This window comes from Alexandromys fortis, unplaced genomic scaffold (assembly GCF_014885135.2).
Source record: "Alexandromys fortis isolate MF-2015 unplaced genomic scaffold, M_Fortis_MF-2015_v1.1 scaffold_243, whole genome shotgun sequence".
NCBI classification, from domain to species: Eukaryota; Metazoa; Chordata; class Mammalia; order Rodentia; family Cricetidae; genus Alexandromys; species Alexandromys fortis.
Genome location: NW_026068121.1, coordinates 424,508 through 448,507, shown reverse-complemented (window position 1 = coordinate 448,507; position 24,000 = coordinate 424,508). Strand labels below are relative to the sequence as shown.

The following is a 24,000-nucleotide window of genomic DNA, read 5'->3' as shown; positions in this document are numbered from 1 at the left end:
ATGAGGCGCTGGGGCATGGTCAGAGGTGAAGCCCCTACCTCGAATCCCCAAGTGAAGGGCGGAGGGTATTGGCGGCTCAGGGGTGGAGTGTCTGCCCAGTGTGCAGGAAGCCCCAGGTCCATATCCAGTTTAGTAACCATCATCATCATCATCATCATCATCATCATCATCATCATCATCTTACAAATCGTCCGTGAGGATGAGGACGTCCCTGGGGGGAGATGTAAAATGGCGACAGCCTTCAGAAAACAGTTCGAAATTTCTTAAGTTTACGGAAGATCACCATGGCCCCCAGGCATTCCCCGCCTAGGTACATTCAGGTAGGAAACACAGGTTCTGATGTGTGTGTACGGCAGTTTTAATTCAATTATTCACAGGAGCCAAAGGATGGAGGCAACCTTCGTGTCCGTCAGTGGGGAGAGAGATGAGCTGTGCTCCACGTGTAGAAGGGACGTTATTCAGACGCCTGCTCCACCATGGATGATACTCACCGACTTGAGCCAGACACAGAAGGACACTCCCCGCAGGGTCCCACTCCCAGGAGTTCGGGGTTCCTTGCAGTAATCAGAGCCACAGAGCCAGGAAATAGGGTGGTGGGCGCAGTTGACTGGGGAGAGGATGGAATTAGTGTTGAATGGGGACGGAGCTTCAGAGCACAGAGATGGAAAGTTGGGAATTCAGAAGGGATCCGGGCTCAGCTTGGAACGGGGAGCATATAGATGAAAAGATTAGCTCAGGAGGAGGGGGGTCCACCATAGCTCGGAGCTGCACGCCGGGACATCTCTGTTGTTTGGGAGGTCTCTCCTGGGTCCTGGTCCCGAGTCAGGGCTGCAGAGAGTCCAGCCGCCCGGCAGGAGGCGCGCTCTGCACACGTCCCAGAGCTCCCGGCACCAGGGTGGGCGGGCCTGCACGAGGAGGAAGGGTCGCGAGCCAAGTTTCTCCAGACGCCACACCAGCAGCTCCCCAGCATCCCGACAGGCCACCTTGCACCCCTCCTGGCTGTGTGACCCCGATCGGGCGACCCCTTTCCCTGAACCTCTCCTGGGGCTTGAGAGATGAGACAGAGCGGGGACGAGGTTGGGACAGCATGTGAGGCAGGGGCTCGGTCGGCACTGCCCGCTAAGGTTTCCCTATGTTGGGATGCTACACTGGGGTGTAGTCCCTGGTTCTCAGAACTCCCTCACTCCTCAGCCTGTCTGGCTCTGCGAGTGACACCCACACAGCAGGATCCATCTGTCTCCAGGCACTAGGGACGACCTACAAAGGAGGGGTGGGGAGCAGGAGAGGAACCTTGCTGGTGTCTCCTACTGTGGGCCTGATCAGCGGGTTCCCGGTACACTGCACGGGGCTCCTGTTCCCTCCCTAGGGTCTTGGGTGAGGCTGTCTGCCCTGCTGGCCGCACCACCAGCCTGCAGGAGTGCAGTCGCCAGTCCGCGGGCTGCGTGTGGGAGGAGACGGCTGACAGTAAAATGACAGGTGTGAGCAGAAAGTGGGGTGTGCATGTCTGGGGGTGCTATCCAGGCTTCTGTCTCTGAGGGTGCTGACTCCCTACCACCTTGGACTGGGCAAGATCAAGGGCCGCGCTTCCTGAGACTTTTCAAACAGGGCAGGAATGGGCTCTGTGGACACAGTGAGGGCGGGGCATGCACAGGCCCTGGGTTCCAAACCCAGCACCTGTCATCAGGCTCTGGGGAGGTGGAGGCAGGAGTTCAACGTAACCTGGGCGACGTGAGATCCCATCTCAAAAATAAAATAAAATAAAACAATCAAAACTGTCACCTTTGTGTGTATCTCCCTCCCTCCTTCATCCCTCCCTCCCTCCTTCCTTCTTTGACAGGGTCTCTGTAGTCCAGACTGGCCTCACACTTGCTGTGTAGCTGAGGATGACCTTGAACCCCTGCTTCAGTTCTCCAGTGCTGAGCCACCTCACCGGCTATACCCCATTCATCCTGTGACTTCAACCCCATATGGTGTCAAATTCCCCTGTCTCAGCTTCTGGAATCAGTCTCTAGGGGACACAGCTGGTTTGACCACTCTCCTATGTCCCTGTTGGTTTGGCACACAGTAGGCGCTCACTAAATGCTTCTCAGCCAGTCAAATGGGGTTTCCGTCCAGAATGAGCCAGCAGGCGGGACCACAGCACCCACCACATCCCTCACTCCTGCATCCCCCCGTCCTCTCCTAATCTGGGTACCAGGGTCACTGTCACCGTGTCCTCAGAGGTCCTGGGTGTCACTGTGAGGACCCGGATGAAGCCTGGGTCCTGTGTTTACTCCTGGATCTCAGCAGGCATATAGAAAGGAAGCTGTGTGCACGCTGCCGTCATAGGCGACATCTCCAGGGCTGCTGCTGGCCTCATCTTCTCACCTCAGCGATGTGTGTGTAAACAACAGGGCAACCTGATAAGGGGGTCATCCAGCGGCCCCCACACTGCTCAGAATCTGGGGCAATAAACATTAGCTAATGTTTGGCCTTGGTGCCTGTGTGGCCTGAGGAGTCTCGCTGTGATGGTATCCACCCAGCCAGTATGGAGAACGAGCCCAGAGATGGCGTTTGCCTCCTCTGAGATGCACGCAGGCAGGGCTAGGTCTACCCTGTGCACACCCACGTCTCAGCTCATCCACTGCAGGCTCACCTCCTCCTCGCTCAAGCAAACAGCACTGGGAGGAGAGGGCAGGAGGGTGCTGCTGTGAGTTCAAGGCCAGCAAGTTCTAGGACAGCCAGAGCGATGTAGAGCCTGTCCCAAAACAAATTCCTAGTCTTTCTTGCTTCTTTCCAGCCCCTGCCTCCCCCCCCCCCCCCCCCCCCCCCCCCCCCCCCCCCCCCCCCCCCCCCCGCCTTCCTCTCCCGCTTCCCCTGCACCAGGCTTTGCCTTGCTCCAGGACTGTCCTGTGGGCTGTGCCCTCTGTCTGCCCCAGGGCCTTTGTACATGCCTGCTGTTCCCTGGGCCTGCAGCACTGGTCCCTCATTGAGGAAGGAGCAGGAAACTACTGCCCAAGCTGTGGAGGGTGTGTGTGGGGACAGGGGGGGGCACTGTCTTCTCAGTGGTTTGCCTGGGAGAAAACCTTGTCTGACCTCCTGGTTTAACTCATGCAGATTTCTTTCTTTGCCAGACCTCAGTTTCCCCCTCTGCAAAGCAGACAACCTTTCTCAAATGCTGGTCACTGTTTCAAAGGTCAAATCAGTAAATACTTTGGGGGTTGGGCTGGGTTTCTTAGACCACAATAGGCCCTGGGTGCCGTCCCCAGCACCAGATAAACCAGGTGTAGAAGTGTACACCTGTCATCCCAGCACTCGGGAGTCAGAGGCAAGAGGGTTTAAGGACGTCCAGGGCTACGTAGTGAGTCCCAGGTAAGCCTTGGGTAGGCTGTGTATCAAACCAGAAACCACAGCCACTAGGGTGGGTGCCCATGACAGCCAGTGGAACAGGGCCGAGAGATGGAGCAGCCACACTTCTAAGGACTCTCTGTTCAAGTGACCACACCCCAGACCCTCACTGGGGGATTCTAGATGGGGCTCCACCCTGACCACGCCCCCAGCCCCTTGGGCCATTATCAGGGTGGGATCAGGGAGGTCTTTCTGTAGAAGGTGTTTTGGCTTCTGAGGAAGAGTTCTTTATAGTCCATGTAGGTCTTTTTTTTTTTTTTTTTCCCCGAGACAGGGTTTCTCCGTAGCTCTTCTAGACCAGGCTGGCCTCAAACTCACAGAGATCCGCCTGCCTCTGCCTCCCGAGTGCTGGGATTAAAGGCGTGCGCCACCACCGCCCGGCCTTCATGCAGGTCTTAAATTCCCAGTTCTCCTGGCTCAGTTTCTTCGGTTCTCTGTCTCCAGGCCTGTTCCACTGTACCCCCTCTGGAGAAGGGCTCAGTTCCGAGGTTCTGAAGGGCTTGGCTCTGACCATGTGTTCAACTGTTCACTAGGCATGGGAGCAAAGACGCCCTCGGGAGGTGACGATCTGGTACATAGATGTTCCTAACCCTGGTGACCAGACCCTTGGAAGTCCACTGAGACTCACCCCGTGCTGAGTGGCACACCTGCCCGGCCAGGCAGCAAGGACAATGTTAGTGATGTCAGCGACTATCTCACCGAATCATGTAGTCAATGGTTCCAGCCACTCATGCCCCCCTTCCCCCAGCTTTGCTGTGACAAGGGACAGGCTTTGGGAGCTGCTAAGAGTCTACACATGAATGCCCCAGGTCCTGTCACCTCTGAGCCCAAATGCTTCCCTCTGGCCTCCCAGAGGGAAGAGATACCTAGTTTTTTTTCCCTATTTCACCAAGGGTGTGGCTGTGAGCCTCAGCAGCTCTCTGCCACTCTCTGTTTTTTTAAATATAACTCTGCACATGGAGTCGGCACTGGGGGAAGAGAAGTTATAAAAACACAATTCTATTCTGCATCGCAGGCAGTGGGGAGAGGAGTTGGGAAGGCTTTGACGATGGGGGTGGGAGGGGCGACAGGATGGGGGTGGGGATCAGCCCAGGAACACCCAGGCACTCTGTCTCCCTGCCCTGCCTCTGATAGCTCGGTCCCCATGCAGCTGGCAGCAGGGTGGGCCTTCATCCTGCGTCGGAGTCCTCCCAGTCTTTGCCGTCCATCTTGTCTTAAATCCCGAGGAAATCCTTGAGGAAAGAGTCCCTAGAGTTGGGTGGAATGTGTTGCCCTACACCCAGACACTGAACACACGCTCCTTCCCATTCTCCTCTCCAGGGTCCTCAGCCTCCTGGACCCCGGTCTCAGTTGCAGGGTTTTTGTGCCTAGAATCTGTACCCTCCTGGCGCTCTCTGAGGATCCTGGGTGACACCGTCTATCTTTGTGACAGATGAATGGCTTGTCATTTTGTGACATCTGCGAGTGTCATTTGCACGGAAAGGAAATGGTCATAGATTTGTGTGGTCTCAAGATTGAACCCAGACCTCCTGAATGCATGGCCACCAAGTGAGCCACGTGTCTGGTTCCTTCTCCAGAGGGCCCACCCCTACGCTTCTTCCCCAACCGTTGCTGCCCAGATATCAAACCACAGCCCTGGTCACTCACAGAGGAAACTTGGAACGCTTCTGTCCCTGCCATCTGTCAGTGGAAGCCTGGAGGGACAGAGCTGGATAAGACTGGCCAGAACTGCTATGCTGCACACAGTTGGTGCTCAGTACATGCTTCTGAGCCCTGATGCTGCAGAGGGCAGGCAGCACTGGCCTGGCCTCACAGGCAGTCGAAGGCGCTGCACCCCAGGTGCTGCCCTCAACTCTTCCTGGCAGCTTTTTCCTCAGACACCAGGACCAGCACTAATTGATTGCCCAGGCCCCAGGGGACTCTGTGCCTGAGGTCAGTAGCTGGCCCCTGGCCAGCACAAGTGTGGGAGGGGAGCAGGCTTCAGGAACGAAAACCTGGCTCAGAGATGATTGCCAGGCAGCCTTACCACCCCATTCACCGTAGGGACTGGGTCTTCTAGAAGCCTCCTTGCAAATCAAGACTACCTACCTGGCTGGCCACACACACACACATGCATGTATGCACATGCACTCACAGAGCCCACAAGTCCATGTGGACAGGCCAAGACTCAGTGTGGCTAGATGCAGGTACTCAAAGCCACTAGGTATGGAACTGCTCTGTGTCTCAGTTTCCCCATTTGTAAAATTCCTGGGATCATAAGACAGGCAACAAACAGATCTGTTGTCAACAGATCACATATATGAGGCGGGGCTCCATCCATACCACGCCCCCGGTCCCCTCACTGGGGATTCCAGGCGGGGCTCCACCCAGACCACGCCCCATCACTGGGAATTCTAGGTGGAGCTCCACCCAGACCACGCCCCAGCCCTTCACTGGGGAATTCTAGGCAGGGGCTCCACCCAGACCACTTTTTCTGATTCTGTAGCTCTCTGGGCTTGAAGTTGAGCAGACAAGGCCAGTACAGCTGATCTGGGGAGCTCTAAGTTCATGAGAGTCCCTGCCTCCCAAAATAAGATGGCAAAATAAAAATAATGATTCTTTTTTTCACACGAGGTCTTAGTATGTAGACCAAGCTGACAAGAAACATACTGAGCTCCACCTGCCCCTGCATCCTGAGTGCTGGAACTTAAATTCTTTTTTAAAAAGAGGAATGGCAGCCTGGCGGTGGTGGTGCACGCCCTTAATTCCAGCACTTGGAGGCAGAGGCAGGCGGAACTCTGAGTTCCAGGACAACTAGGGCCACACAGAGAAACCCTGTCTCGAAAAACTTAAAATAAAATAAAGAAGAGGAACGGCTGGAGAGACAGCTCAATGGTTAAGAGCAGTGGCTGCTCCTGCAGGGGACCTGACTTCAGTTCAGTTCCTGCGCCCACAACAGGTAGTTCATGGTGCCCGTAACTCCAGCTCCGGGCCTCAGTGTGTACCTGTACACATGTGTGCTCACATGCATGTATGCAGGCACACACACATATAAGCACAGGCACACATAAAAATAAATCTGAAAAGTGAAGGTGGTTATGTTTTTTTTGTTTTGTTTTGTTTTGTTTTTCGAGACAGGGTTTCTCTGTGGTTTTGGAGCCTGTCCTGGCACTAGCTCTGTAGACCAGGCTGGTCTCGAACTCACAGAGATCTGCCTGCCTCTGCCTCCCGAGTGCTGGGATTAAAGGCGTGAGCCACCATCGCCCGGCATTGAAGGTGGTTATGTGTTGAGCAGCATACCTGGTAAGGATGTCTGGATGCCACCTACACAGTACACATATGTGCAAACATACACATGTACACACATGTGCAAACATACACGCATACACATGCTCAAACATACACATGTACACACATGCACAAACATACACGTGCACACACATGTGCAAACATGCACATGTACACACGCGCAAACATACACGTGTACACATGTACAAACATATACATGCACAAACATACATGCATACACACATGTGCAAACATGCACATGGACACATGCACAAACACACACACAGAACCAAATTATTCCCTCCTGCCGCCTGGTGGTGAGCTCTGCATTGCCTGCTTTCCCATTAGAGCTGCCAGGCTCTGCAGCTGCTTGAGCTTTGCCCCAAACCATCAGGAGCTGACAATAACCGTCAATAGGATAACGATCTTAATTATTATCTAATAAAAGTATACTTATAAGCCTAAATCTCAGGAGTGAGCACGGTATTCAGGGACTCTCTTTTTTCTTTAAAAGTCTTCTATCAGTCCCAGGTCATCCGCAGTGGCCACGCCCAGGAATCGACTTCGTGTGTAAGAGCTAAGTTACCTGTCCACACCGGCTGTCTAACTTCTGATCTCAATGGCTTTCTGTTGACGTAGTAAACATCATGACTAAAGCAGCATTAGCAGGAAAGGGTTTATTTCCCCTTACAGCTCTGCAGTCACTGAGTCACTGAGGGAAGTCAGGACAGGAACTCACAGGGCAGGATCCTGGAGGAGGGAGCCCGTGCAGACGCTGGCTTGCTCCCCTTGGCTTGTTCAGCCTGCTTTTTTTTAGAACCCAGGACCACCAGCCCAGAGATGGCATCACCCACAATAGCTAGACCCTCCCTGTCAATCATCAATCAGGAAATTGCTAAGCAGTCGGGTGGTGGTGGCGCACGCCTTTAATCCCAGCACTCAGGAGACAGAGGCAGGTGGATCTCTGTGAGTTCGAGACCAGCCTGGTCTACAAGAGCTAGTTCCGGGACAGGCACCAAAGCTACAGAGAAACCCTGTCTCGAAAAAACAAAAAAAAAAGAAATTGCTACGCAAGCCAATCTTCTGGAAACATTCACTTCATTGATGTCCCCCATTTCCCACATGACTTTGACTTGTAGCAGGTTGATCAGATAAACAAACAACTACCAAGCATTGGCTCCCCCATCTCCTGTTTCTAGAATCCACTTGAATGAGATCCATATGCTGATCCAGGGAAATGGCCCTTACCACCTTAGTACATTGCAGAAGTTACTGGGGGTTGTCTCTGACAAGGTAACCACACCTTAGCAGCCTCCACCACAAGCCAGTGCATACTGATCCCCACCATGTCCTGGAGGCCCCGACCCACAAGTTTCAGCCAAGCGGAGAGAGTTTGCATCTCCTGTGAACTCAGTCAGGTCCCTGAGCCAGGGTGGCACTGGGGAGATGGATTTAAGATGAGCACTCATTGAAAGAGAAGCTACTGGGGGCTGTGGGGGACTCTGCTCAAGGCCCAATACAGACAATCCTTGTCTGGAAGAAACCATCACCATGAGGGCAGTGTGTGGGGGCTGTACCAGCTTCAGGGAACCTCCTGAGACACTGCATCAAATTAAATACGCCCTACACGGAATGGAAACCAACACAGTGAAATACCCTTACATGAAAACACACAAAGATATCCACAACCACCCATTCACCCATCCATCAACCCATGCACCCACCCACCCACCCTCCCTACATCCATCCATCCACCCACCCATCCATCCACCCACCCACCTGCCCATCCTTCTGTCCTTCCTTTTGTCCACCCACCTGCAGCTCTTCTTACACCCTTGTCTTTTCCCTCAGAAGCTCAGCCTCCTGTTAACCATTTGCCATTTCTAAGGCGGGAAGAGTAGCCATTGGAATCCACCCTGCGTGTGAAACCTGCTCTTAGTCCCAGTGTGAGTCGGGAGAGGGGACAGACTCTTTGGGGGTCAGTTGTATAGATTAATTGTTTATTGGTATTTGACCAATGGGTCTGAAAACCTATGGCTGGTTTCTGTAGTGGTCCATGCAGTGAGAACTCAAGAGATGGGATGGGTAAGGGGCCCACTGTGTCATTCTCAGGAAGGAGGTGGTCAAGCAGATGTCATTACACTGAGTCCTTCCTGAGTCTTGAGGCATGGCGTCCTCAGAGCCTCTGGGTGCCCAGTGAGCAGGGCCCCTTTGACAAGAGTGGAGCAAACAGGTGCTTTGGGAAGGCCGCTCTGCCTGGTGGAGAGTGGCTGGAGGCATTGCTCCTCTGTCACCACCATGTCCTGTCCAAACAGGGACAGTTCTAGCATGCATTTTAATGACAGGGAAACTGAGGCAGAGAATCCATCCAGCCTGGCCAGCTGTCAGCTGAGACACGGGAGTCCTCACCCTATGTCCTCTATAGTTCTGCAGCTTTCTCAGCCAGGATCTCACCAAGTTCGGGGTGGCATCACCTCACTCTGCAGCTAGGGGTGACCGTTGCCTCCAGAGTCCTTGGATGAGAGGCCTGCCTGGGTCACCATGCCTGTCCATGAAGCTGGGGGACGGACCCCAGGGTTGTGTGGGCACAGAGTGTAGACGCCCTACTCAGAGTCTGCCCCAGCCAACCTGACTTTGACTGCACCTCCTGTGGGAACCATAGCTCCTGCTATACCAGAGGAAACCGAGGCTCAGGGGCGATTGATAACCCCATGGGAAAGCAGCAGAGGTCAGTGTCTAGCTGGAGTCCCCAAAATGTGGCCTCTTACTCCTTCAATATGCATGCAACCCAGCCCAGGATGACTTCTGACTCAACGCTCTTGCCCCTGTCCCCTGAAAGCTGGGATGATGGGTGTGTCCCACCATTCCTGGGCTTTGGTTTTCAGATCCGTGAAGTGGGTTGAGATGCAGACTGCTTGGCAGTGGTGCTGAGACAAGGCTGGCCGGGAGGACAGGAAGTTGTCAGAGCTAGGGACTCAGTGGGGACAGCTGGGCATGAGGGAGGATTCCCATGGCCTCATCACCAACCTATCCACAACCTGGAGCACTCAGACTCTACTCTGGCACCCCTGCATGCGATACCCCTCCCAGGCTGTCACCCCGTCACCTCCAGCTTTCTGTCCCCTCCCCGGGAACAGCGCAGTCTCTGTGTGCCGGATCGTTGCGAGAGCCAGCGTTGCCCAGAGACCGCGAGCAGCCGGCAGCCTCCACCACAGGCTGCAGCCCCCACCCCGCCCAGACTCCGGGGACCCCGGGTTGGGGACAATGTGTTAGGTCCGGAAGAGGGGGGGACTGGCGACACTAGGGGGCCTGGGAAAAGTCCCAGGGCTGGCGAGCGAGGGAGGAGGGGCGGGAGGAGCCCTCTCCCCACCACCCCACGTGCGGGGACAGGTGCGGTGGGTCCCCGGTGATCGGAAGGGACACACACTATAAATATGGCCGCAGCTGACCTGCACGGTGGGGAGACCCTGAGCCCTGGGACGTGGTTACAGCGCGGGGTGACGTGGTCCGCTCCGGTCTCCTATTCCTCCATCGGTCTCTGGGGAGCCCCACCCCCACCGCCACCCCTCCTCAGAACTCAGGCCTCCAAGAAGTTCCTCCTTCCCTGCCCCTCAGGGACCACGCCTCCTTTAACGGACCCACCTCTGGCGGAGGCCCCTCCCACATCACCGTTCCGCAGGTGACTGCTCTGTGAACAGTCAAAGCTTTGGGGGGCCCCTACAACATTGCTTCTGCGGAGTGGGGCATGACCCAGCCAACCTCTTCAGGGACCCCTTGTCCTCATCCTCAGGTCCCGAGTGGCCCCCAAGCTCCTTACAGTCACTTGGGAGGTCACTTTGGAGGTCCGTGCCTCTTGATGGGGATGGAGAAAATGGGGCCTGGGAGGACAGGAACACCATGAGGAGAGCTGGTGGGCCCCACAAATCTTCCTACCTAACCGGAGGGCTCAAAGCGTCAGGGACCTGCAAAGAACGGAAGAGCGAAGGCCTGGGGCAGGTGAAGCCCAGCTCCGTTCTGACTTTGCTGTTTGCTGTTCTCTAGGCCTTAGCTCCAGTGCAAATGGGGGCTCAGCACAGCAGAAGTGTCCACGGGGAGCTAGGGAGGTGGCTCTTCTGGTAAAGGGCGGTGTAAGATGAGGATCCCAGTCCTAGCCCCGGAACACATCCTGAGTGCAGTGGGGGACTGGAATCTCAGTGCTGGGAGTGGGGGATAAAGACAGAGGTCCCGCTCGCAACCCAGCCTGGCCTACATGGTGAGTCCCAAGCCTCACACACACACACAAACACTCACACTCTCACCCATGATGCCTTAGGAAAGGGGGGGGCTCTGCTGGGTACCAGGCATACATTAGGTGCTCCATAAATGCTCCCCAAATGTTTACACCAGAACTGATTTTCCAGGGGTGACTAGGGACAAGGAGTCTGGAGGCAGGTGTTCGAGGGGGCTTGTGGTCTGGTTTTCTGGCCCGCATTTCGTCTGCAGTGCCCCCTCCCTGGGGCCGCCCTACCCAGCAGCTGTCCCTCCGCGTGTGCAGCGGCCTGTCAAGCCTGAGAGACTGTTCCGGAACACCTGGTGCTGCACTTCCAGGGATTTGGGAGTTACAAGTCCACGGAAGTTCAGCTGCCACAGGGGCTTAACCCTGGAGCCTGGCGCCAGCCAGGTCCTCAGAGGCCTGACGCCGGCCACTTGACCCCACAGAGTGCCCAACTTCATCCCTGGTGCTCGGGACCTGGCTTGAGCTCCTAGCCTTTAGGTCTTCCTGGCTGTGTGGCCCTGAGAAATGGACTCGACCTCCCTGGTCGCCCACAGTATACTAGCAAAAGTGTGTCATCAGTGACGGGCAAGGATGAGGTGAGAAGTTCCTTGATTCCCCTATAAACTCCTTCTTTTTTTAAAAAAAATATTTATTATGTATACAATATTCTGTCTGTGTGTATGACTGCAGGCCAGAAGAGGGCACCAGACCTCATTTCAGATGGCTGTGAGCCACCATGTGGTTGCTGGGAATTGAACTCAGGACCTTTGGAAGAGCAGGCAATGCTCTTAACCTCTGAGCCATCTCTCCAGCCCCTAAACTCCTTCTTTTAAGCTGAGCTTTTCTCTACTGCTGCAGTGACTAAAACACAGGGACAGGACCATCCCTCTGCCTCCACCTCCCCCATGCTGGGAACCCAAGGCCTGAATCATTGAATACCCTGCCTGAGAGCCAAGTGAGGTCAAGGGATATAGAAGTCCCTTTTAAAAAGAAAATCATAGCCGGAGGAAATCAGGGCCCAGAAAGGTTGAGCAATTGACCCAAGGTCACACAGCACTTCAGGGGCTGCTGGAGGCAACAAAAGCTTCCTGGTGGTGATGTGGTCCTTTCTGGTGGTGTCAAAGGCTGCTGTCACAGCTAAGATGTGAAGCTAAGGGCTTAAGTGGGGCACAGTAGGCAGAGCCAGTGTGTACAGGGCTCTGGGTTCGCTCCCATGCCATGGGGAGGCAGAGTCCAGCCTGGGGTTAATCCTGTGTTAGAATCTGTATCCGGGCTGGTGAGGACACTTTCCGAGAAGCCCAGACCTGAGTTCAGCCCACTGGGAAGAAGGCAACTGACTCCTGGACAGACATGGCTCCTGATGGCCACTCAGGGTGGCACATGCACAAGAACCTCATTAAAATTGTGGCTGTAGCATAGGCCTTTAACCCAACCCTCAGGAGGCAGAGGCAGGAGGATCTCTGAGTTCAAGGCCAGTGTGGTCTACACTCCTGAATTCCAGGACATCCCTCGCTGGTCTACAGAGAGAAACCCTGTCTCAAAGAAACAAAGAAAAATAGTGTGCAGAAACCATACTGCTCAGGAGGAAACTGAGGCTGGTCCCACGCCCCTCCCTTGGGTGCTCCTGCCTCCCTCCCTGTCTTGTCTCCTCCTCTCCTCTGAGCAGTAGCTTCCAGAACCTTCCTCCTTCCCTCCTTCCCGCAGCTGCCAAGAACCAGGTCAGCCTTGAACGGTGGGGACATCAAAGGGAATCTATAAATACAAAGCAGAGGAGCTGACTCCCCCCTCCAGCCTCCTGGGCTCCCAGCTCCGTACCCCTGCCCCAGGGATCCCTGCTGCAAAGCAGGCAATGGACAGTGGCTCAGTTTCCCCTAAGAGCACACCCCCTCCTCTGCTTTTTCCTCCTCCTGCTGGCCACCTATGAGGACAAAAAATCTTCAGTCCTCTGGAATCTTCCCTCACCTTTACACAGCTGTGTCCCCTGCCCCAGTGGTCCCCTGCCCGGGGCCTTCGCACATCCTCCTCCCCTGACCCCAGGCCTTTGTGAGCCTTCTGCCTGGAATGACCTCGCCCTCCCTCCCCGGGGGTTTCTTTGGACACAGAGGCTGCATTTCTCTCCAGAAGGAGTGATCCTTACCAGTCCTTCTTTTATGTCCTGCGTCTTTCTCCCTATCTTGAGCCTCAGTTTTCCCGCCTGCAGACTCGGGTTGGCGTGTAGGCTCCTCCCCCTCCTGTGGACCCGTGTAATAAATATGCTAATTATGCAAGTTTAATGCAAATTAGCCATATCTGTTTGGGGGCACACTCGTGTGCCTAGGGGACCCAGGCCTCCCAGGCCTCAGTCTGCCGCAGGCCGAGGGCCCTGGGGACCTGCTGACTGTGGTGGTGACTGAGGGCGTGTTGAGGATTCCAGCTTCTCCCCCTTATTCCAGGATCTGCCACAATGGGGGTGAATCTCCAGGCTCCAGCAGCCCAGGGCAGAGGGGTGCCCCGCCAGTTCCTACTGTGTGCTAAATCCCTCTCAACCTGGACCAGGCCGGTCCAGGGCCAGGAGACTGCAGTGTGGGGTCAGGTCTTTCCTGAGGTTCTGGATGGTGAGGCCTGGGAGGGGTGAGAGAGTAGAGCCTGCTGTGAGCAGGTCAGAGGCTCCTCATGCCCCAGGCCTTTGCACGGTTGCACCCAGTCTCAGCCACTTTCAGTTCTTATTGGTCTCCGCTTATTTATTCCCCCAGTGTGACCTGCTGGGACCACCTAAAGTCTGTCCACCCTGCCCCTCCCTGCCCATCCCTCTTCCTCCTCCTCCTCCCCACTGTGCCACACAGCCCAGGACTGACCTCTTGGTTCCTGTGTCTGTCTCCTTGGAATGTCAGGACCTTGAAGCTGGAGATCTTCACCCTGTGTCCTCTGCTGCATCCAGAAGGTGCTCAATAAATGTGCATGGAGCAGATGGTGCCTGAGCTCTGCTGGGACAGCATGTGCCCAGCACACAGTAGGTGCATACTCAAGTTAGCTGGTGACTGGGGTGTGCCGAGGTACGTGAGCCCGACACATGCTGATGTCAGTGTGATCCACGCGGGCCTGGTGACAGGTGCCACATGGTGAGGTCATTAGCACCCGCACCCTGTTCGAAGCAGCCCCCCCCCCCATCCATCACACGCATTCTACCCGGTTACTAACTTCTCAGCGCCTAGCTCATCCACACCTGTGTGGCAGTCCCTACCACCATCTCCAGAACGTTCCATTTCCCCACATCTCGCCTTCTCCAGCATGCTGCTAGCCCCTCCTGCAGTTGACTCCCCGGGAGCAGGATCCTGCCAGGCCACCCATGTCAGGGCCGCATCAGCATCTCGTGTTTTTCCTGACTATGTAATATTTCTGTGGCCGAGCTCCTCCCCCAGCCCCAGAGAAATAGAGTTGGAAAACTGAATCTCAAATTGAGCACCTACTGTGTGCTGGACATCTTCAGCAATGACTTCTTGCCAGTCGGCCCCCCTGGAGGCAAAGGCTGAGTTTGGATTGCAGTCTCTGCGAGCTGCAGACTCTGCCCTGCTTGCTTCTAACCACTCTGTCTCTGCACCATGTGTGCCAAGGCCTTGAGGCAGGATGCAGCCACACGAATGGCGGTGATTCTCCCTCCCAGAGCAGAGCGGAGATGGGTCCTGGAGAGTTTGAGATGGCTTTATCAGGATGTCTCTCTTCTCTTTTAGAACTGGGGACCAGAATGCCTCTTGCCTAATTTACATATGCAAATGAAGGTCTAGAGGGTGAGGCTCACCCAGGGCAGTACTAGGCCTTTCTGGGGACTTTGCTGGTTAGAGTAGAGTGCAGTGATCACTTTCTTCTGGAGAGCCCTGCTGAGGTGCAGGGGGGCAGGAACTGGTGGGATGAAGAGATATAGGGGGAAGGGGAAGAGGGTCTTGGGGCTCTGGCAGGGCAGTTTTAGCTCCACACAGCCCAGCCTCACACACACATTCTCTCTCCGAACCAGAAGACTCAGACCAACCAGGGCCTCTGTCCTGAGTTCAAATCCTGCCGTTACAACTGTGCAAAGCACCCAGGGTTTTGTGCCACATATACAGTAGGGGCTCCAGAATAATCACCCCAGTGTGCAAAAGCCTGAGCTGTGTTGCCACAGCAGTTGTTCAAGGGGTGCACACAAGGCTATCCGAATCCACAAAGTAGCTGGGTTACCGTGCACACTGGGGACATTCAGTCAGTGTCCTGGGTTATCAGAGGGAACAAAGCACCTAGGCTGTGGTGTACACTGTAGGTGCTCAATAAGATGCATCTCACTCAGCGTTATTCACACGTGCACACAGTAGTCGCTCAGTAAGTGCTCCTGAACTCGTTGTTTCACTGGATACCTCCCCCGGTTTTTGGCAAGAAGTCCCTTTAGTTGCTTTGCTTCAATGGTGGGGAAAGTCGGAAGTTTGGAGTTCACTCAGAGCCAGCTGGGCCTCAGTCGTCGTCGTCCCCCCCCCCCCTGCAATGCAAGAAGGCAGGTCCTGACAGCATTCATAACTCATCTGTTTACCAGGACACATGACAGACGGGGGGGGCTCAGCAAGGGGCAGGGTAGACCTGAGCCTCACCCTTGGCCCAGCAGAGGGCAGAGGAGAAGGGGGCAGGAGCTGGGTCTGCAGGGAAGAAGGGGTACAGAGGGGGCCAGCCCACGTGCCAAACAGAGCCCCAAGAACACTCTCAACAGACAGGGTTCGAATCCGCACCCCAGGGTCCGGGCCTCAATTTCCTCACTCAGGGTGTAGCGATAGCTGTACTGGGGGTTCCTGGAGCTGCATGCAGCAGGTGCCTAATAAAGACCCCTGTCTTCATCAGGACGCTGTCCACCCCAGGGGACTGTCTTGTTATTTGTTGGCCGCGTTTTGTGCCTTTCCTGAGCTTGCTGGTGGCCTCGCATGCATGCCCCCACCCCAACCGGTCACCCATTACTGAAAGAAGCCCGCGGGAGCCTGGAGTTTAAGGGGGGGTCCCCGAGAGGACCCCCGTCCCAGGGGTCAAAGGACAGGGGCAAGGAAGGGTCAGAACCAGCCGCAACCCTCCCCCACCCGGGCCGCGTGAGTTCTGGGACCAGCTGGGAGGACTGAGCGGTGCATCTGTCGCCCGAGCAGCTGCAGCCCCGGGTGGGGGGGCCGAGGGGACTGAAGGACGCGCACACTCGCGTCTGCGCCTCTCAGCTGCTACCTCAGGCTGGGGGGGGACACCCCAATCTCCCCGGCCCGAGCCCCTCCCTCGCGGCCGTCGCCCCCCCCCCCGAGCCTTCTGGGGGAGGGGGCGTCAGGGAGGGCCTGACGTCACGAGAGGCCTCAGCCAATCGCAGCTGGCTTTTGAACAGCCCCGGGGGGATTCCCTGGTCACAGCCCGGATCCGGGGTGACACCGAGTGCGGTGGAGCAACTATGACCCTCCCACCACCCCAACCTTGGACTCCAAGTGTGCCTCTCATAGAGGGGGAAACTGAGGCAGGGGACTGCCTGGATAGGGACCCAGGTGGTCCATTGCAAGTTGGTTGTCCAGTTCCAAATGGACCCAGAGAGGGACAGGGTGCTGCTAGGCGTCACACAGCAAACTGGGGAGGAGAGGAGTGAGCGGGGGCCCGCGGAGTTCGGAGCGGGTCCTCGCTGTCCCTGGACCCAGCCTTCCGATTCAGTGTCTCCGAGGCCGACTGTCCCTCTTAGGGTCTCTCCGGACCCCTCGCACCCCTGGGCCGCAACCAGGAATGCTGGAAAGAAGGTGTTGGCAGCCTCGGGCGTCCCCAAAATCCGCACTGGAATATCAGAGCCCGGAGTAGGGCGGGAGCGTAGCGCTGCCTAGGCTGGGGAAACTGAGGCCCCGGGGGCAGGGTCTGCCCCACAGCTGAGGGCAGGGTTGCTGTTGCTGGCTCTGGAGGCTTTAGGCGAGGTCTCTCCTCCCTGAGTCCCCATGGCCATCAGGTCAGCGCCGAGACCGGCCGGAGCCGGTGGGGGAGGGCCACTTGACCTCCCTGTCCTGTCTGTGAAAGAGGCGGCATTCATGACCAGGGGCCTTTGTTCAGACAGGTCTCCCTGGGGACCAGCCTTCCCCGCACCGCACCGGGCCCTGCAACCCCCCCCCCAGCCCCAGGCGGTCACAGAGCCCTTGGGTTTCTGCAGCCATTGGTCACCTTGGCAGGCCTCCGGGACCAAGGACACAGACGGTTGGCGCTCAGTGTTTGTCGGATGAACGGATTATAAGTCAAGGAGTAGACCTGGGTCTGCCCCTGTCCCCTGCCTCGCAGGCCTCAGTTTCTCCACAGAAACTGCGTCTTTACTGATTTGCGGGGGACAGCAAAGAGGGTGCATAGGTCACGGGTGAGGTCTCAGCCTGGGGACCACAGGGAGCCTGCCCAACCCCTCAGCAAGTCCAGACGTCCATGTAACCTCGGGTCAGAGTTCAAACCCTAACACCCGGGCTGTCCCTGGGGTTGGGGGTTCTCAGCTGGGTGGGACAGGGGTGCCCAGCTGCGGTGTGTGCAGGATTTACACACCATACAACAGCGAAAGCAGTCGCCGAGTGTTCTGTATCCTGGATGCCCTGAGGTAAAGTGGCCCCTAGCTCCGTGGGAGAGAGACTTGCATTCAGGATTAGGTCACTCACGTCTGGGATGAGGATGGCTTCCGACAGAGGGAAACTGAAGCACGGGAAGACATGTCTTGCCGTCCAATGTCCCTCAGACAGTGAGTGTTGCGGGTGGGCGCAGACCTTTTTTGTCTGCACTCTGGGTTCCAGGCTAGCCTGGGCTCCAAAGGCGACCCCGCCTTAGTCAGTCAAACAATATAAGTAAGTAAAAGAGATCCTGCTGGTTTGACTCAATGATGTCATGAGCCACGGGGGCCGTGGGAGCTAACCCTGTGGACGGGGTGGGGGGAAATAAGTGGGGGAAGGGTCATAATAATTGTATGTAAAACAACCAATAGCAAAGCGTCTGTGTATACTGTATACTGGAGATACCCTGCTCAGTGTGGGACCCCGTGGCCTTCAGCGTCACTCCCGTGGTGAAAGGTGAGAAGCTCAGAGGGAAACTGAGGCCGGTAAGGCCGAGGCAACCCCCTCCCGACCGCGTTCCACTCCGCGTCGATCCGCGCCGGGTTTTGCGGGGCTCCGGGCTCGGGTGCTGGGGGCGGAGGTGGCGGAGCCGGGAGTCGCAGCGGCGGCGGCGGAGATGCGGCCCCGGCCCGGACACCGCGCTGCGCCCCCGCGGGAGCCGCTCGCGCGTGGGAGCCCGGGCTGAGGCGCTACGGGGCCGGGGCCGAGCCGGGCAAGTGCTCGGCCTGCGCTGCGAGGTGAGAGCGGGAACGGACGCGGGGACAGACGCGGCGACCGACCGACGCGGGGACGCACCTTGGACAGATGCTGCGGGGACAGATGCAGCGGGGACAGATGCGGGGACGGACACGGGGACGGACGCAGGGACAGATGCGGAGACAGATGCACTGGGGGCTCACGCACCGGGCACGCACAGGCCGCGGGCGCCTCGTGCAGCGACACTGGCCCGGGCCCCCGCGTGCGGGTCGCGGCTCCAGCGCCCTGGGCGGGGCTAACGGGCTGCGCAGCGGGCGGGGATTGCAGCCAAGGCCGGGGCTCGTCGCGTCGGGGGAGATGGTGGCTTTGAATTGTTGAGGCGACGGCCTGCGGGTGGGGGTGGGGGAGGGGGCGGAACACACAGCCGCGACCTCCCGTGGGTCCCCACGCGGCCCCGTGCACCGGCTGCTCCCCGAGCTCTCGGGAACCTGCCGGTCCCCTCCGGCCACGCAGCTGGAGTGGGGGGTGCACACAGATCGCGGCCAACGCCCCCGCTGCAGCGGGGCCCTGAGGGGGGCGGCCAAGGCCCCCCAAAGCCCGACAATGGGACAAAGGAGCATCTCTAGTAGCCGCACAGGGTGGGTGCCACCGTGGACCCCCGGCCGACCGCGGCGCTGATTGGTCCCTGGGGCGGGGGTCACGTGCCCCATCCTGCTCTCCACCGCCGACTTTGGGGCGCCTCCCCAGAGCCGCTGCCAGGCCGAACCCCCACCTCGGCCTCAGATGGCGAATTCTAGGCCTGCGACAGCTCTGAGGTCAGGAGGGACCCACGGATCCCAGTTTCTCTCAGCTAGGGGTCTGTCACCCCACCTGAGGTCTGTGTCACCCCCGCCTGAGGTCTGTTCTGTGTCACCAACGCTTGAGGTCTCTGTGTGCCCCAGTGAGGTCCGTGTGCCTGCTCCCCCAGGTCTGTGTCACTGAGCTTCCCAGGTCGCTGTCACTCTGCCTGAGGTCTGTGTGTTCCATCCCTACCTGAGATCTGTGTCGTCCTCCCCCCCCCCCCAGGTTCTGTAACCTGCCTGAGGTCTGTGTCACCCCCATATTCTTTTAGCCTCTGGACACCCCCACCCCAAGCTGAGTGTAACCGAGTTGGGAACCCCGATATTGCAGCCCAGCAAGCTCTGGGCTGGAGGATGCTCTGAGGATAGAATGACTGGAGGGCCTGGCCAGGCGGCTTCTGCCTGGTTCCCTTTCTCGGCCCCTGGACTCGAGTTTTCTGGCAGGTTTTCATGGTGCACGATTGCTTTCAGGTTATTGAGAGGTTAGAGGTGGAGAGGGCTGGGGTTCAAGGCCTGGACCTGGGAGGGCCTGATGTCACCTGGCCTGCTGGCTGGCAGAGTGGAGGTCACTGTTCTGTGCTGGGGAGCCTCAGACTGAGTAGCTGGCAGCCTGGGGGCCAAAAGGAAGTGGGGAAATTGAGGTCCTGTATGCCCACTGGGAATGCCTTGTTCTGTGGGGCCCTGGGTTTCTCAGGCAGCAAGCGAGGGAGCCCGCTCTCTCTATCCACTGGAAACCGAGCGCTCTCAAGTTCCTCTCTTCCGAGGTGGCCCTGGATGTCTTGGGCCCCTGAGGGAAGTCGGTTTGAACTTTTAGCTTCGCTGTGTGTCCTGGGCTAGGAGGTCAGTCTCTGTGCGCCCTCCTGTGCGACCAGCTCTGCCCGCTTCTTCCCCCACTGCGTTTCCCGGGGCCTCAGATCCTCTGGGGCTTCCAGTCCTTCCCCCTCCCGCCCCCCCCCCCGACCCGGTCCATCTGTCTGTCTGTGGCAGAGGGCAGGCAGGTGGCTGCCCTGGAAGAGGTGACGTCAAACTGCGGACAGGTGAGCCAGACAGAAAGGTGACCGGCGCCTCCAGGGAAAGCTGGTGTCCCGAGCTGACCCTGGGTGTGGCCCTGGAGGGGCAGCTGGGAGGACTGGGCTGGGGAGTGAGAGAACTTCCAGGGTGCCTGAACTTTTTGAAGTGGGAGCGTCATTCCCGGGGTCATGCGGGATTGTTAAGAAATGGGGGACATGGCGAGATTTCAGGGTCGCTGGGAGCCGAGGGGCTGACACAGAGCTGTTCCTTCTGGGGGGGGGTCGTGATGGGTGGGTGACTCTTAACTCAGGTGAGAGGCAGGCTGGGCTGGCTGAAGACCTCATTTCCCAGGATGCACTTGGCTCAGCCCCAAGGAACTTCCTTCTAGAGGTACCTTGAATGATTAGGGAAGTCATTCAGTTGGTCAACAAACATTCCCAGTGGCCAGACAACCACCCCAGCTTTTCTGTTTGTTTCTTAGAACTCTTCCAGACCATGAGAGGGGAAACTGAGGCAGATACTGGCTCACTCTACTGTGCGGTTGGAGCTGGAGTGGAGGGAGCAACTGAAGCTAGGGAAAGTTGAATTCGCATTGTGGATCAGGGAAGGTGCATGGAGAAGGCCTTGCAGCTGGAGCCGCGCCGGCTGTTGTGGAAGTCCGGCGGGAGTGGGTCACATATTTTCTGAGAGTCACACTAGAGGCAGCAGAGATCCCTTCCCAGGATGTGGCCCTCAGCCCTCGGGCTGACAGTGCAGAGGCCCAGGGCGGGAAACACAGCTGTGGACAGGCCCCAGGGCAGGGGACAGAGGGCCATGCTAAGTCCCAGGGCAGGGGTCGCTGCGGTAGAAGGGAACCGTTGCATGATACAGTCTGGTGTGATGGAGGAGGGCCTCTGTGATGGGGTGGAGGGAGAAGGGAGGAACATAGAGGGCACAGGCTGCGGGGAGTACGGACAGACTCTGGGGATCCCAGAAACTGGGGACAACTTCATCCGTAGGTAGATCCTCGTGGGCAGTAGTTGTGGCTGTTCAATCTCAGGCTCCTTCTGCCCACTCTGGGCTTTAGTCTTCTCCCAGGTGAAAAGTCCGGGCAATCCCTACTCTAGGAACTGAGGTAGACATTCTCTGACACACCACCACAGGGCTCTAAACACAGTAGACCTCCATATGTGAGCTGGGAACACAGTAGGTGCTCTATCATGTGAGTTCTGAACACAGTGGGTCTCTAGATGTGAGCTGGGAACACAGTAGGTCTCCACATGTGAGCTGGGAACAGTGGGTGCTCTGTCATGTGATCCCTGAACACAGTGGGTCTCCACATGTGAGCTGGGAACACAGTAGGTGCTCCATCATGTGAGTTCTGAACACAGTGGGTCTCCACATGTGAGCTGGGAACACAGTGGGTCTCCATCATGTGATCCTGAACACAGTGGGTCTCCAGATGTGAGCTGGGAACACAGTGGGTCTCCACATGTGAGCTGGGACCACGGTAGGTGCTCCATCATGTGATCCTGAACACCCTGGGTCTCTATAAGTGTTTGTGTGGACCCCTTCAGAGAGTCTGGCTCCCAGGTGCTGGGAAGACACAAAACTGGAACTGGGGTGCCGTGGTCCCGGGGTCACCCAGGGGTGACCCTGGCTTTGACTCCCACCATGGGCGGTCACTGGGTCTTCCCCGGGGACCCATTTCTACCTGTCTTCCTCACTTCCTGTTCGCAGCAGTCCTTGCGAGGCCCTGGAGCCTGTCCCTGACTTATCTCAGGTGTCCATCGGGAGTGGACTCACAGGTTCACTCACTCTGCTCTCTGCCCCACTGTCCACTGGGATGTGCCGCGTGACCTAGGCCGCGTGAGCTAGGCCGAGTGATGCAGCCTCTCTGAGCTCTGGGGTCACACCTGGGAGGGGCTTTGCATGCCTTTATTGACCACTTTCTGTATACCCGCCATGGTGCCAAGGGCATGTGTGATTCAGATCACGGCTGGATTCTTGACCTTGCTGGTGTACAGTCGGTGCTCAGAAAGTCCGGAGTGAGCTTGCCTTTGCCGGAATGCTCTTCTCAGGGCACTGATTCACCTGGTATTTATTGAGCAACTACTGTATGCTGGCTTCCTGTTGTGGGGACACAGCAGTGGCTGCCAGGCCAGACCTCACTTCCCAGAGGGAGGACACAGCAAGCTCAGACATCCTTACACTTAAGCAACCATTGTGCACCACTCGTATACACGTGGATAACTTACTGGAGACAGTGTAGGCCGTCAGCTTGTCACTGCCTCATGGGTGAGGAAACTGAGGAGTCAGGAAGCAGGTTCAAATTGAGGGGACGAGCCAGGCAATGGTGGCGCACGCCTTTAATCCCAGCACTCGGGAGGAAGAGGCAGGCGGATCTCTGTGAGTTTGAGACCAGCCTGGTCTACAGAGCTAGTTCCAGGACAGGCTCCAAAGCCACAGAGAAACCCTGTCTCGAAAAACAAAACAAAACAAAACAAACAAACAAAAACAAAAAACAAATTGAGGGGACGAGGTTGAGTCCCCCCCTCTGCCTTTGCCAAGTGGGGCACGAAGCAGCTGGGGGTAGCTGTAAGGGGAGCCAGTAACCGGACCAGGCCAGCTCTGGCTGCTGCCAGTCATTTGATCCCCCTGGGGAAGCCAGTGCCACTGGGGAAGCAGGAGGCAGGAGGAGGCAGGGGATTGCCATCAGTTGAGGGTCTGTCAGAGTCACAGCCAGGTGAGGGGCAGAGTGTGGAGAGCCCAGCTGTTACTTGCTTGGTGGTCATGAGGAATGGGGGGCAGGAAGGTGGGGGACCCTTCCACAGCATCCCAGTCCCCCCAAAATCAAGAGGGACTGAATTTAGAACTTGCTTATGGAGATGCAGGAGTGAGGGGGTGAGGAGGTATAAGGTGAACTGAGGGAGGAGGGTGGGGTTGGGTGAGGGTGGGGATGAGGAGTTTGGGTTGGGGGACAGCCAAAACCGCTGGGCAGCCAGAGACTACCACCAGCAGGAGGTGTTCTGCCCCCAGGCTCAATTGTGACATCTGGGACATTTGCAGTTGTGTCTCTGAAGCCAGAGTCCGGGAAGCCCCCGGCTGGGCCTGCCCATCCCATGTGCCGGGCCTCAGTTTCCCCACACAGCCAGTGAGATTGGGCTGTCACATGAACCAGAGTCCCTGGAAGCCATGTGGGGGAGGCACGCAGGCAGGTGCCGGGGGTGGCAGTGCACCAGGGACACATTTGAAACGTGTGGGTGGTCACTCACACTAGGACAGGTTCGGTGATGGAGTGACGGTGGGTGTATGTCAGGGAACTGGGGACACTGAGGCAGCAGGGCACAGCTCTCGGTGGTGATCACGTATTCATACACGGTGACTATTGAGTGCCAATGGTATACCTGACCGTATGAGAGTCTTGTGGGCACCTAGCGCAGTTGGAGGAGCAGTGGGGAGGGGCACAAAAAGGGAAGGGGGATGGGGCAGGGGACAGTGGGCTGAGGTCTGGGGGAGGTGCTGGGAGCCTGGAGGAGATAGACCCACAGTGTCTTTTGCTCCTGTGTGCTGAAGAACTTCGTGGATGAGTGGAAAATGTGTCACAAGTGTGGGTGACCCTGAGCTGAGTGCAGGGAGCGGGGAGGGAGGCACCCTAGAAGGTGTGGAGGGGCCTCGGGGTGCAAGGAGGCTGCAGCGTGTCAGAGAATGGTTGGAACCCCGATTCAACAGTGTTGCCTTGAAGACCCAGATTCAGGGCTGAGGGGTGGATCTCAGGGAGGGTCAGGCCTGGTCTACACAGTAAGAACCAGTCTCAAAAAATTATGTTTAGCCGGGCGGTGGTGGTGCACGCCTGTAATCCCAGCACTCGGGAGGCAGAGGCAGGTGGATCTCTGTGAGTTCGAGACCAGCCTGGTCTACAAAGGGAGTTCCAGGACAGGCTCCAAAGCTACAGAGAAACCCTGTCTCGAAAAACCAAAAAAAA

General features: G+C 57.3%; 1 protein-coding gene across 2 annotated transcripts in view; it reads left to right on the top strand.

The window, feature by feature from the left end:
* The first annotated feature begins 18,080 nt into the window (after positions 1–18,080).
* Sema6b (semaphorin 6B) overlaps positions 18,081–24,000 on the top strand; it is a 17,463-nt gene continuing 11,543 nt past the window's right edge. The window contains exon 1 of one of the 2 annotated variants that reach the window (XM_050125172.1): positions 18,081–18,227. The gene's annotated coding sequence lies outside the window, so the exon portion shown is untranslated. The remainder of the gene's footprint in view (positions 18,228–24,000) is intronic. The other variant, XM_050125173.1, reaches the window with a different exon arrangement.